Genomic DNA, 8,709 nt, shown 5'->3' with positions numbered 1-8,709 from the left:
GTATAACAGTTTGCATCTGCTAACCCCAAACTCCCAATCCATCCCTCCCCTAGCCCCTCTCCCCCCTTGGCAACCACAAGTCTCTTCTCTGTGTCTGTGAGTCTGTTTCGTAGATAAGTTCATGTGTCATATTTTAGATTCCACATATAAGTGATATCATATGGTATTTGTCCTTCTCTTTCTGACATACTTCACTTAGTATGATAATCTCTAGGTCCATCTATGTTGCTTTTGCTTCCTTTCTAATAACACTGTAATAAAATGGAATAAGTGTTTCTGCTGATACTAGTACCTTGTTTGAGTCATTTGTGCCATTTGTGTAATTAGATGCTTTACAAACATAATCTTAGTTAACTCTTACCAAACCCTTAGAGGGTATATTTTTATTAATGTACTCATTTTACGGACGAGCATACATGGCACATAGAGGTTAATCAACTTTCCCAAGTCAACTCCGTGATACAGCTTGTTCTCATCTGCGCTTCTACGACTCCCGTATCTGCGCTTTTAAGTACAGCCTACAGGACCATCCAAAGGAGCGAGCTGCCAGGTCTGCTGGGGCTGGCGCTGTGGGAATTAGGTAATCCCCTCACCTCCAACTAAATGAATCTGAGCCCTTTTAGGCTGTGGACAGTTCAGAAAAAAAGATAACACATGATTCCAGCAGGGTCTGTTTTCCCGTTTTGTTTTACAACAGCAAATTATCTTCTCCTAATCATTTTCATTTGGGATTAAATCAAGTTTCAATTGCTCATTAAAATCAGAAGGGCTTCCCTGGTGGCGCAGTGGTTGAGAGTCCGCCTGCCGATGCAGGGGACGCGGGTTCGTGCCCCTGTCCGGGAGGATCCCACGTGCCGCAGAGCGGCTGGGCCCGTGAGCCATGGCCGCTGAGCCTGCGCGTCTGGAACCTGTGCTCCGCAACGGGAGAGGCCACAACAGTGAGAGGCCCACGTACCGCAAAAAAAAAAAAAAATCAGAAGCAGTGTGGGTGTTGGGATGAGAGCAGCTGGGCAAGAGGCCCTTGGGGCTCCAGGCCTGGACTGCCCCTCACTGTCCCAGGTGACTCCTTCACCTTCCAAGCAAGGGGGGCTTGCGTGTGCAGTAACACGCATCTTCTCTATTTTAAAATTTATACAAGCCAGGGTTGCATATAATGAAATATAGATATAATAATACCATTAAGACAGAAACAGGAAGCAAAGGAAAAGAGAAAAATCAGTACAACAAAAACCTGAGTTAATATGCTCACTTTACGTGAGTTTTCAAATTCACTATGAGCTTTCTGGTAACTTTGTCAAAAAAAAAAAATTAAATAAATAAATAAATAATTGCATACATACATACATATATATGTATACACAGTGGGCTCTGTAATTTGAAATAACTGAAAAACGAACGCATACCAGTTCAACAAGAGAGACTTTTTTTCTGATAGATGATCGCTAAGATCCCTTCTGGCTACGGATTTTACTTTTATTTTATTTTTTTACATCTTTACTGGAGTATAATTGCTTTACAATGTTGCATTAGTTTCTGCTGTACAGCAAAGTGAATCAGCTATATGTACACATAGATCGCCCTATCCCCTCCCTCTTGAGCCTCCCTCCCACCCTCCCTATCCCACCCCTCCAGGTCATCACAAAGCACTGAGCTGATCTCCCTGTGCTATGCCTGGCTGTGGATTTTATAAGTGCTCAAAGCAAATGAAATTATCTCTTTTCATTTGGTTAGACTTGTTCAGATTGCTTATCTATTATTGACTATAAACATCACCTAACGCAGATATTAAACTAACCCATGTAGAAATAATCAACCTTACAAATAGCTAAGAAACTCAAAGCAAAGCAACTCTGAGCCGAGGCTCTATAGTGAAGGGTGGTGTCAAAATTACAGGCTTCATAGTCAGAAAGGTCTGGGGCTGTTATGAATATCAAATACATCTAAAGAGGTTACTGTAGAGCCTGGTATATAGTCAATTCTCCGTAACCTATTATTTTTACGTAATGGTGCACTTACCTTTCACTTTGGACATGCTGTAATACAACCCAACGATCCCACCATCTGTCTCATAATCCACAGACTGAGCGTACTTTAAACCCAGACTGACTGGCTGCAAGCCTTGGCTCTACCATCTACCAGCTGTTTGTCCTCAGGCAAGTTCTTAACCTCTCTGGGCCTCCATCTGGGCCTCAATTTCCTTACATGTGAGATGGAGATAGGAATGATATCTACCTCACAGGATTGTTATGGTGATTAAATGAGGAAATATATGTAAAGTACTGAAGGCAATGCCTGGCACGCCATAAGAGCTATATAGATATTAGTGACTATTATGGTTATTTCCCAACAAAAAATAACATACATATCCAAAACACTATATATTTTGGAAGATCTTTCCTAAGGGAAAAAGAGCCAGGAATTGAGATGGGAACTTGAATGATATTTATGTTTTCAATGGGGTTCTTGGTGGGCCATATAAGATGCCCATATTCCAAAAGCTGAGAGTTTGTGTTCTGAAGGTGAAACTATTCCCATATGTGAATAATTCTTGAAATAACCTTGGAATCCTATGTGAACATACAGAACTTTCTTCCGTCATTAATTCACAGAGACAATATGGTCACGTGGAAATCAACTATTTTTTTCCAAATAATTTACCTGCCACAATTTAATCTAGAAGCTGGCCAGTTAGATAGCACTCACGTGGTTAGAGGTTAATCAATGAGATTTAATTTGCCACCTTCCCTAGAGCGGACCCACCCTACCCTGGATACCACTGGAATGCAATGCAACCGTCAATATGTTTTTTAATCTTTCTGCCTCTGTTTCCCCTTCTATATAACTGAAGGGCCACTTACATGATGAAATGAGATCACACAGGAGTAAGATTCCTCCCAGCACAGTGCCTGGCCCTGAGCAGACCCTTGAGAGCTAGGTTTCCATCTCTTCCTTTTCCTCACAGGACGTGGCCTCTGTGGGGAACTGAGTCTTGAGCTGGTCGACCACCCTTGACCCAGTGAGGGTCTGCGGTCAGGGCGAGAGCTTAGGGGGCCACAGGGCTTGACTAAGCTCAGACCCCTACAGATGCCTGAGTGGAGCGGCAGCCTGTCGGGTGGGTTTGTGGGACCCGGGAGGGCCCACGTGGAAGGCGGCAACAAGGGGGAAGGTGGTCTGAGCCCCTCCCGGGAGGGTCTGCATCGCAGGGTGGGTGCGTGGGCAGTGAGGTGGGTCGGAGGCAGCAGAGGCTCCTCAGGGAAGTTCCGAAACGTTGTCTAGTGACAAAATCGCCCATCCCACGGCATCCTTACTGTTGTTTCTAATTAATTCCATGAATCTGTCAGGGTCGCTGAGGTCACTTTGAAAGGAAGCATGGAGAAGTGGGCGGCTTTCCTCTCTCACTGTTGGGTGACTGATAAAGCAATCTTGTTTTGTTTTCTGGCGTGGGACTCTGTGAATATTTAAAGAAAGAATAGAGACCTTTTCATACAACCCAAGGCCTCTGTTTTCAGACTCCGGAACTCCCGGGAGGACGGTACCTCCACAGCTCTTTCCCATCCAAGTGAGAAAACAAGAACGCTGCTGGATGCAAGCTTCCAGGTACCATGGAGGCGCTGACCTCATTCGTGGTTTTTAAAGCATGATCTGAAAACTCCTCCGAAAATGGAGCTAACGGCCCATGTGTTCACCTTGGTCACTGGACGAAAACAGAAAAGGAGCCTCTTTCGTTGAAATGAAATCCTTTGAGCCTTGGGTGCTTCGCAGTATGGGAACCCTGCTGTGGTGGGTCCTGCAGCAAGAGCTGTGGTAACTCAACAGACCCAGGAAATCACCAAAGTCAGGAGGAAACTCCAGCGAAGACGAAGGTGAAGTGTGGCCCAAGTACATTAGCTCCCGGCTGGGGGGACTTTCAAAAGCTGAGCAGGGCCGAGGCAGCATTGCCTGAGTTCCCAGAACTTTCCTTACCCTCCTGTTTGGGGTACAGAGCATAATTTGTGGGTCTGGAAAAAGACACATGCTCACGTCACAGTGAGAATTCCATTCAGAGCTACAGTAACCTCGCGATTGCTAAAAACAGGGTTCAAATCAAGCAGAACTACTCCTGCTGAAACCGCTATCTTCCAGCTGAAATATTCGTTTTTTCATGGTCAGTTTCTAATTCATCATTACTTCTTCTCGAATTTATCATTCAAAATCACTTAAATCAGAAGTTTGATTTTGACCAATCAACAACTTCTAAAGGAAGTACGGTCTTCATCATTCCCTTATTTTCCAAAAACGCCATCACACATCCAACGTATCATTCAAGCAACAAATATGTATGCTCGCATCTAGAACATTTCCTAGGAGACCGAGGCAAGAACAGAGTCATGTAAACAAGACACTAGCACACGACAAGTTCAATAACAAGGCTAAACAACGAACACTGCATGTACAATGAGAAATCTATGTTTAATTCGGAAATAGTACTAAGATACAGCCTGATTTCAGAGCAGAGAATCAGCAATGATGCCTGGAGTGGGCCGGAAGTCTTGTGAGAGAGATGAATATTGATTTGGGCCTTTAAAAATAAGGAGAAGTTGGAAAATCAGAGAGGCTAGAAGAAGACATTCCAGAACAGAAAAATTATGTGAATAAAGGCAAGAAGTCTGAGCAGCGTTGATAAAGTTTCGTAAAGGAAAGTTTTGTAGCCTGATACCAGAACCAACCAGGGATGGAATTAATAGGGAGAATGTATCCATACCTCCCCTCCTCTGCTGCTTTGCTGCTGCCCCAGGTCCTGGCACACGGGGCCAGCTACATAATGTGCAGAACCCAATGCAAAATGAAAATGCACAGCCCAGTGGGGTGGGGAAGTGAACCTCCCCTTCCCTCGGGCCCATCTCCCCAACACACAAAAAATGGGAGACCCCCAAGGGATTGCAACCTCTGTGTGGGACATGCTGTGTACCTGGACCAGGAGTGGGTGAGAGGCCACTGCCTTGCCCTGTCCCAGATGCCACGGGGCCTGCACTTGACTCTGATCCTCCTGCACCTACAAACAGGCCCCGCCAGGAGTAGGAAATGGCAGCAGAAATGGAGCATGGACCTCCCCCACCAACGCCCCAGGGCAGAGGGCAGCAGGGATCCCAGGCAGAGGTGTGGGGAAGGGGGAGTGGGGCAGGACCCAGGCCCCAAGAGGCTGGGTGCAGGCAGCTAAAAGCCCAGGAGAAGAAATTGCAGGACAGTCAGGCAATTGTGAAGGGTCAAGTTATGCTTTGAATGACAACATAGGTGATGAGTTCTAGTTATTCCCCTCCACCCCAGAGACCACCAGGACAGTGACTCTCTCAGCGTGGCTGACCGCATCCTGTCACTCTTTAGAAAAACCATCTACCAGTTAAGAGGTGATGAACAAAATCAAATCCTTTCATTCATCATCAAGTGATTCAATGTGCAAAGCCCAAAATAACTTGAAACCTCAGGTCTTCCTGTTGTAGTTTATGTAACTTTAAGAATTTTCCCATTTTTGCCCCCCTCCTTTTATTTAGTCTACCAGGAAAAATGGTCAACTATCATATTTGCAACGAAAAGTCCTTAAGAGACATGAGTATCAATCTTTTTGAGCTCCTTCTGTCATATCCTTCCATTATTGGTGCATTGCTTAATTTTTAGATCATTTCATACCTTCCAAAAGAAATTCTGTTAATTTTTACTCACCACACCTGAGAACATTCTGAGTGATTCTAGCTAAAGATTTGTCAATTTTGTTTATCTTTTCAATGAACCAGCTCTAAATATCATTTCATTGATATTTTCTTTTGTCTTTTTATTCTCTATTTCTTTTATTTCCGCCTTAGTTTTTGTTATTTCCTTCCTTCTACTAACTCTGGACTTTGTTCTTCCTCTTCTAGTTCCTTGAGGTGTAAAGTTAGGTTGTTATTGAAGATTTGTCTTGTTTCCTGATGGAAGCACTTATTGTTATGAACTTCCCTCTTTCTTTTATTTTTTAAATTTATTTTATTGAAGTATAGTTGCTTTACCATGTTGTGTTAATTTCTGCTATACAGCAAAGTGATTCAGTTATACACATATATATATATACATTCTTTTTAATATTCTTTTCAATTATAATTTATCACAGGATATTGAATATAGTTCCCTGTGCTATACGGTAGGACCTTGTTGTTTATCCATCCTATACATAATGGTTTGCATTTGCTAATCCCCAAACTCCCAATCCAACCCTCTCCTTTCCCCCAACCCTCGGCAACCACAAGTCTGATGAACTTCCCTCTTAGAACTGCTTTTGCTGCATTCCATAAGAGAATTCTAGAATTTCACTCTTTGTTTCAGTTGTCCAGAGAGAACCAGAGGCCCAGTGTTTCCTGAAAGTGGGACAGGGCTTAAACACAAACAGAAAAGTCTTGGTTCGTGGGTTTGGGGTCACCTGACACAATTCCAGGAGGAGCATCTGGAAACACACCTGAAGTTCTACAGAGGACGATCCCTCTGTGAAAGGCTCAGAGGGGTGAGGGTCCCAGGGAGACAACACAGAATGCCATTCACCCATGAAAACTACATCTCAGGTTTCCACAGCAGAAATAAAACATATGTGGCATGCTAATCTTGCCCTGTTTTGTTGCAAAGACCTCTGACTGACCTTAAAGATACATAAAATAGACATGTTGGCCATCAGATGCATCATATTCCCGAATGAACCAAATACTCTACTGTCAATTATCTGATACAATCAGGCTGTTAGTCCTTCAGGCCTACAACACAAAGTTTCTCTTAAGGCGATTTGAAATCATACAGTATTTTCTTTGGCTGATTTTTTCCCCCAACTTTTTCTTTTGAAAAATTTCAAACGTAGAGTAAGATGACAGAATGGTACAATGAATACCCATACCCCCTTCACCTAGATGCACCAACCATTAACACTTTGTCATATTTGCTTGATCAAGCAGAATTTAACATTAGAGGCACATGGGATGACCCTTGAGAAGGGTGAAAAGAACCTCACACAGACCAGGACACTCTGATGCCAAAATGTGACCTCTCAGTCGTTAGGTGTGTTGAGATGTCTTCGGGCCTCTCCTTGGATGAGGCTTGACTGCTCATTCTGGATTAAGAAACAGGGGAGATTAATTGAGGAAAAGCATGAATCGTACTTACGCATATGTATTTGAGAAAATGTCAATAAATTCAGTAAATATAAAGTTTATTTTCGCTTACTGGTGTCCATATTTAAAGCAAAACACTTTTTCAACATTTGCATATATCATACATTCACTCACCAAATATATATGAAGCTCCCACACTAGCTGTGCCCAGCACTGTTCTGGACACAGGACATGGCAACGTGGTGAGCTCAGACCTCACGACCTTCACCATAGAGGGACTAGGACCAATGACGAGCTAGTACAGAAATGCGACGTCGGGATATGTGATCTGGAGGAAATGAAGCAATACTCGGGGTGAGGTTAGTGACTCCAACTCATTCCTTCAGGGTCATAGACCCAGTGAGTGGAAAGAGTCAGCAACCCTGTTCCAGAAACAAACAGGAGGAACAGAGGTGGGGGTAGGTGGTGAGACCAGAAATCATCAGGGCCAGATGTGTAAGGCCTCATTGCGCCTGGCAAAGAGCTTGGATTTCATCATAAATTCAGAGGAAAATCAAAAGAGGTTTTTATGCAGAGAAAGGGCACAATCTGACTTAAGTTGCAAAGGTTCCTCTGGCCGTTGTGCATAAAAAGTGATTATAGGACGTGTATTAGCTTCTTCAGCCTGCCATAGTAAAGTACCACAAACTGGGCAGCTTAAGACGACAGAAATTTATTGTCTCACAGTTCTGGAGGCTAGAAGTCCAAAATCAAGGTGTTGAGGGAATTCCCTGGCAGTCCAGTGGTTAGGGCTCCGTGCTTCCACTGCAGGGGGCACAGGTTCAATCCCTGGTCAGGGAACTAAAATCCCACATGCTGTGTGGCCGAAAAAAGAAAAAAGATCAAAGGTCTCGCTCCCTCCAAAGTCTCTAGGGGAGGAGGATTCCTTGCCTTTTCCAGCTCTTGGTGTCCCCAGGCAGCCCTGGGCTTGTGGCAGCATCGCTCCACTCTCCGCCTCCATCCTCACATGGCTGTCTTCCCTGTGTGTGTGTGTTTCCATGTCTCTTCTCCTTATAAGAACACCAGTCAGATTGGATTAGGGCTCACCCTAAAGATTTCATCTTCAATTAACTGCACCTGCAAAAACCTATTTCTAAATAAGGTCACATTTAAAATTTCCAGGGGGTAGGACTTCAACATACCTTTTAGGGTGATGCAGTTCAACCCATGGGAGGGGCACAGTAAGAAGCAGGGAACTGTCCGGGGCTCCTGCAGTGTACAGGTAGGAGGAGAGCAGCTGCGATGCCTGGGGAATGAAGAGGGGAAAAAGAGGTAAGATACAAGTTACCTTTTGTAAGTCTACCCACAAGACTAGTGGAGTGTGAGGGCAAAGAGCAATCAAGAGTGCCTTCTAGAATTTTGGATTACACAACTAGGAAGACAGGGGGGCCATTTATGAGATGAAAAAGTTAAGAGAAGGATCAAGTTTGGAGAACAAATCAATAGCTGTATTTGAAGCATGTTCAACTTGAGAGGCCTTTTAGATGCGCCCATGGACCTGTCAAAGAAGCACTTGAATCTACTTGTCCGGATCTCAGGGGAGAAGTCAGGATTAGAGCCCACGAGC

At 44.1% G+C, this 8,709-nt stretch overlaps 1 long non-coding RNA gene across 1 annotated transcript in view; it reads right to left on the bottom strand.

Annotated features, from left to right (window-relative positions):
- Positions 1-1,630: 1,630 nt before the first annotated feature.
- LOC117196270 (uncharacterized) overlaps positions 1,631-8,709 on the bottom strand; it is a 54,430-nt gene continuing 47,351 nt past the window's right edge. The window contains exons 3-5 of the long non-coding RNA XR_007470616.1: positions 8,285-8,388; positions 7,278-8,152; positions 1,631-7,102 (exon numbers count right to left, since the gene is read on the bottom strand). This is a non-coding gene — a long non-coding RNA (uncharacterized LOC117196270). The remainder of the gene's footprint in view (positions 7,103-7,277; positions 8,153-8,284; positions 8,389-8,709) is intronic.

The sequence above is a fragment of the Orcinus orca genome, chromosome 12, assembly GCF_937001465.1.
Source record: "Orcinus orca chromosome 12, mOrcOrc1.1, whole genome shotgun sequence".
Taxonomy (NCBI): domain Eukaryota; kingdom Metazoa; phylum Chordata; class Mammalia; order Artiodactyla; family Delphinidae; genus Orcinus; species Orcinus orca.
This window is presented reverse-complemented; position numbering and strand designations above follow the sequence as displayed.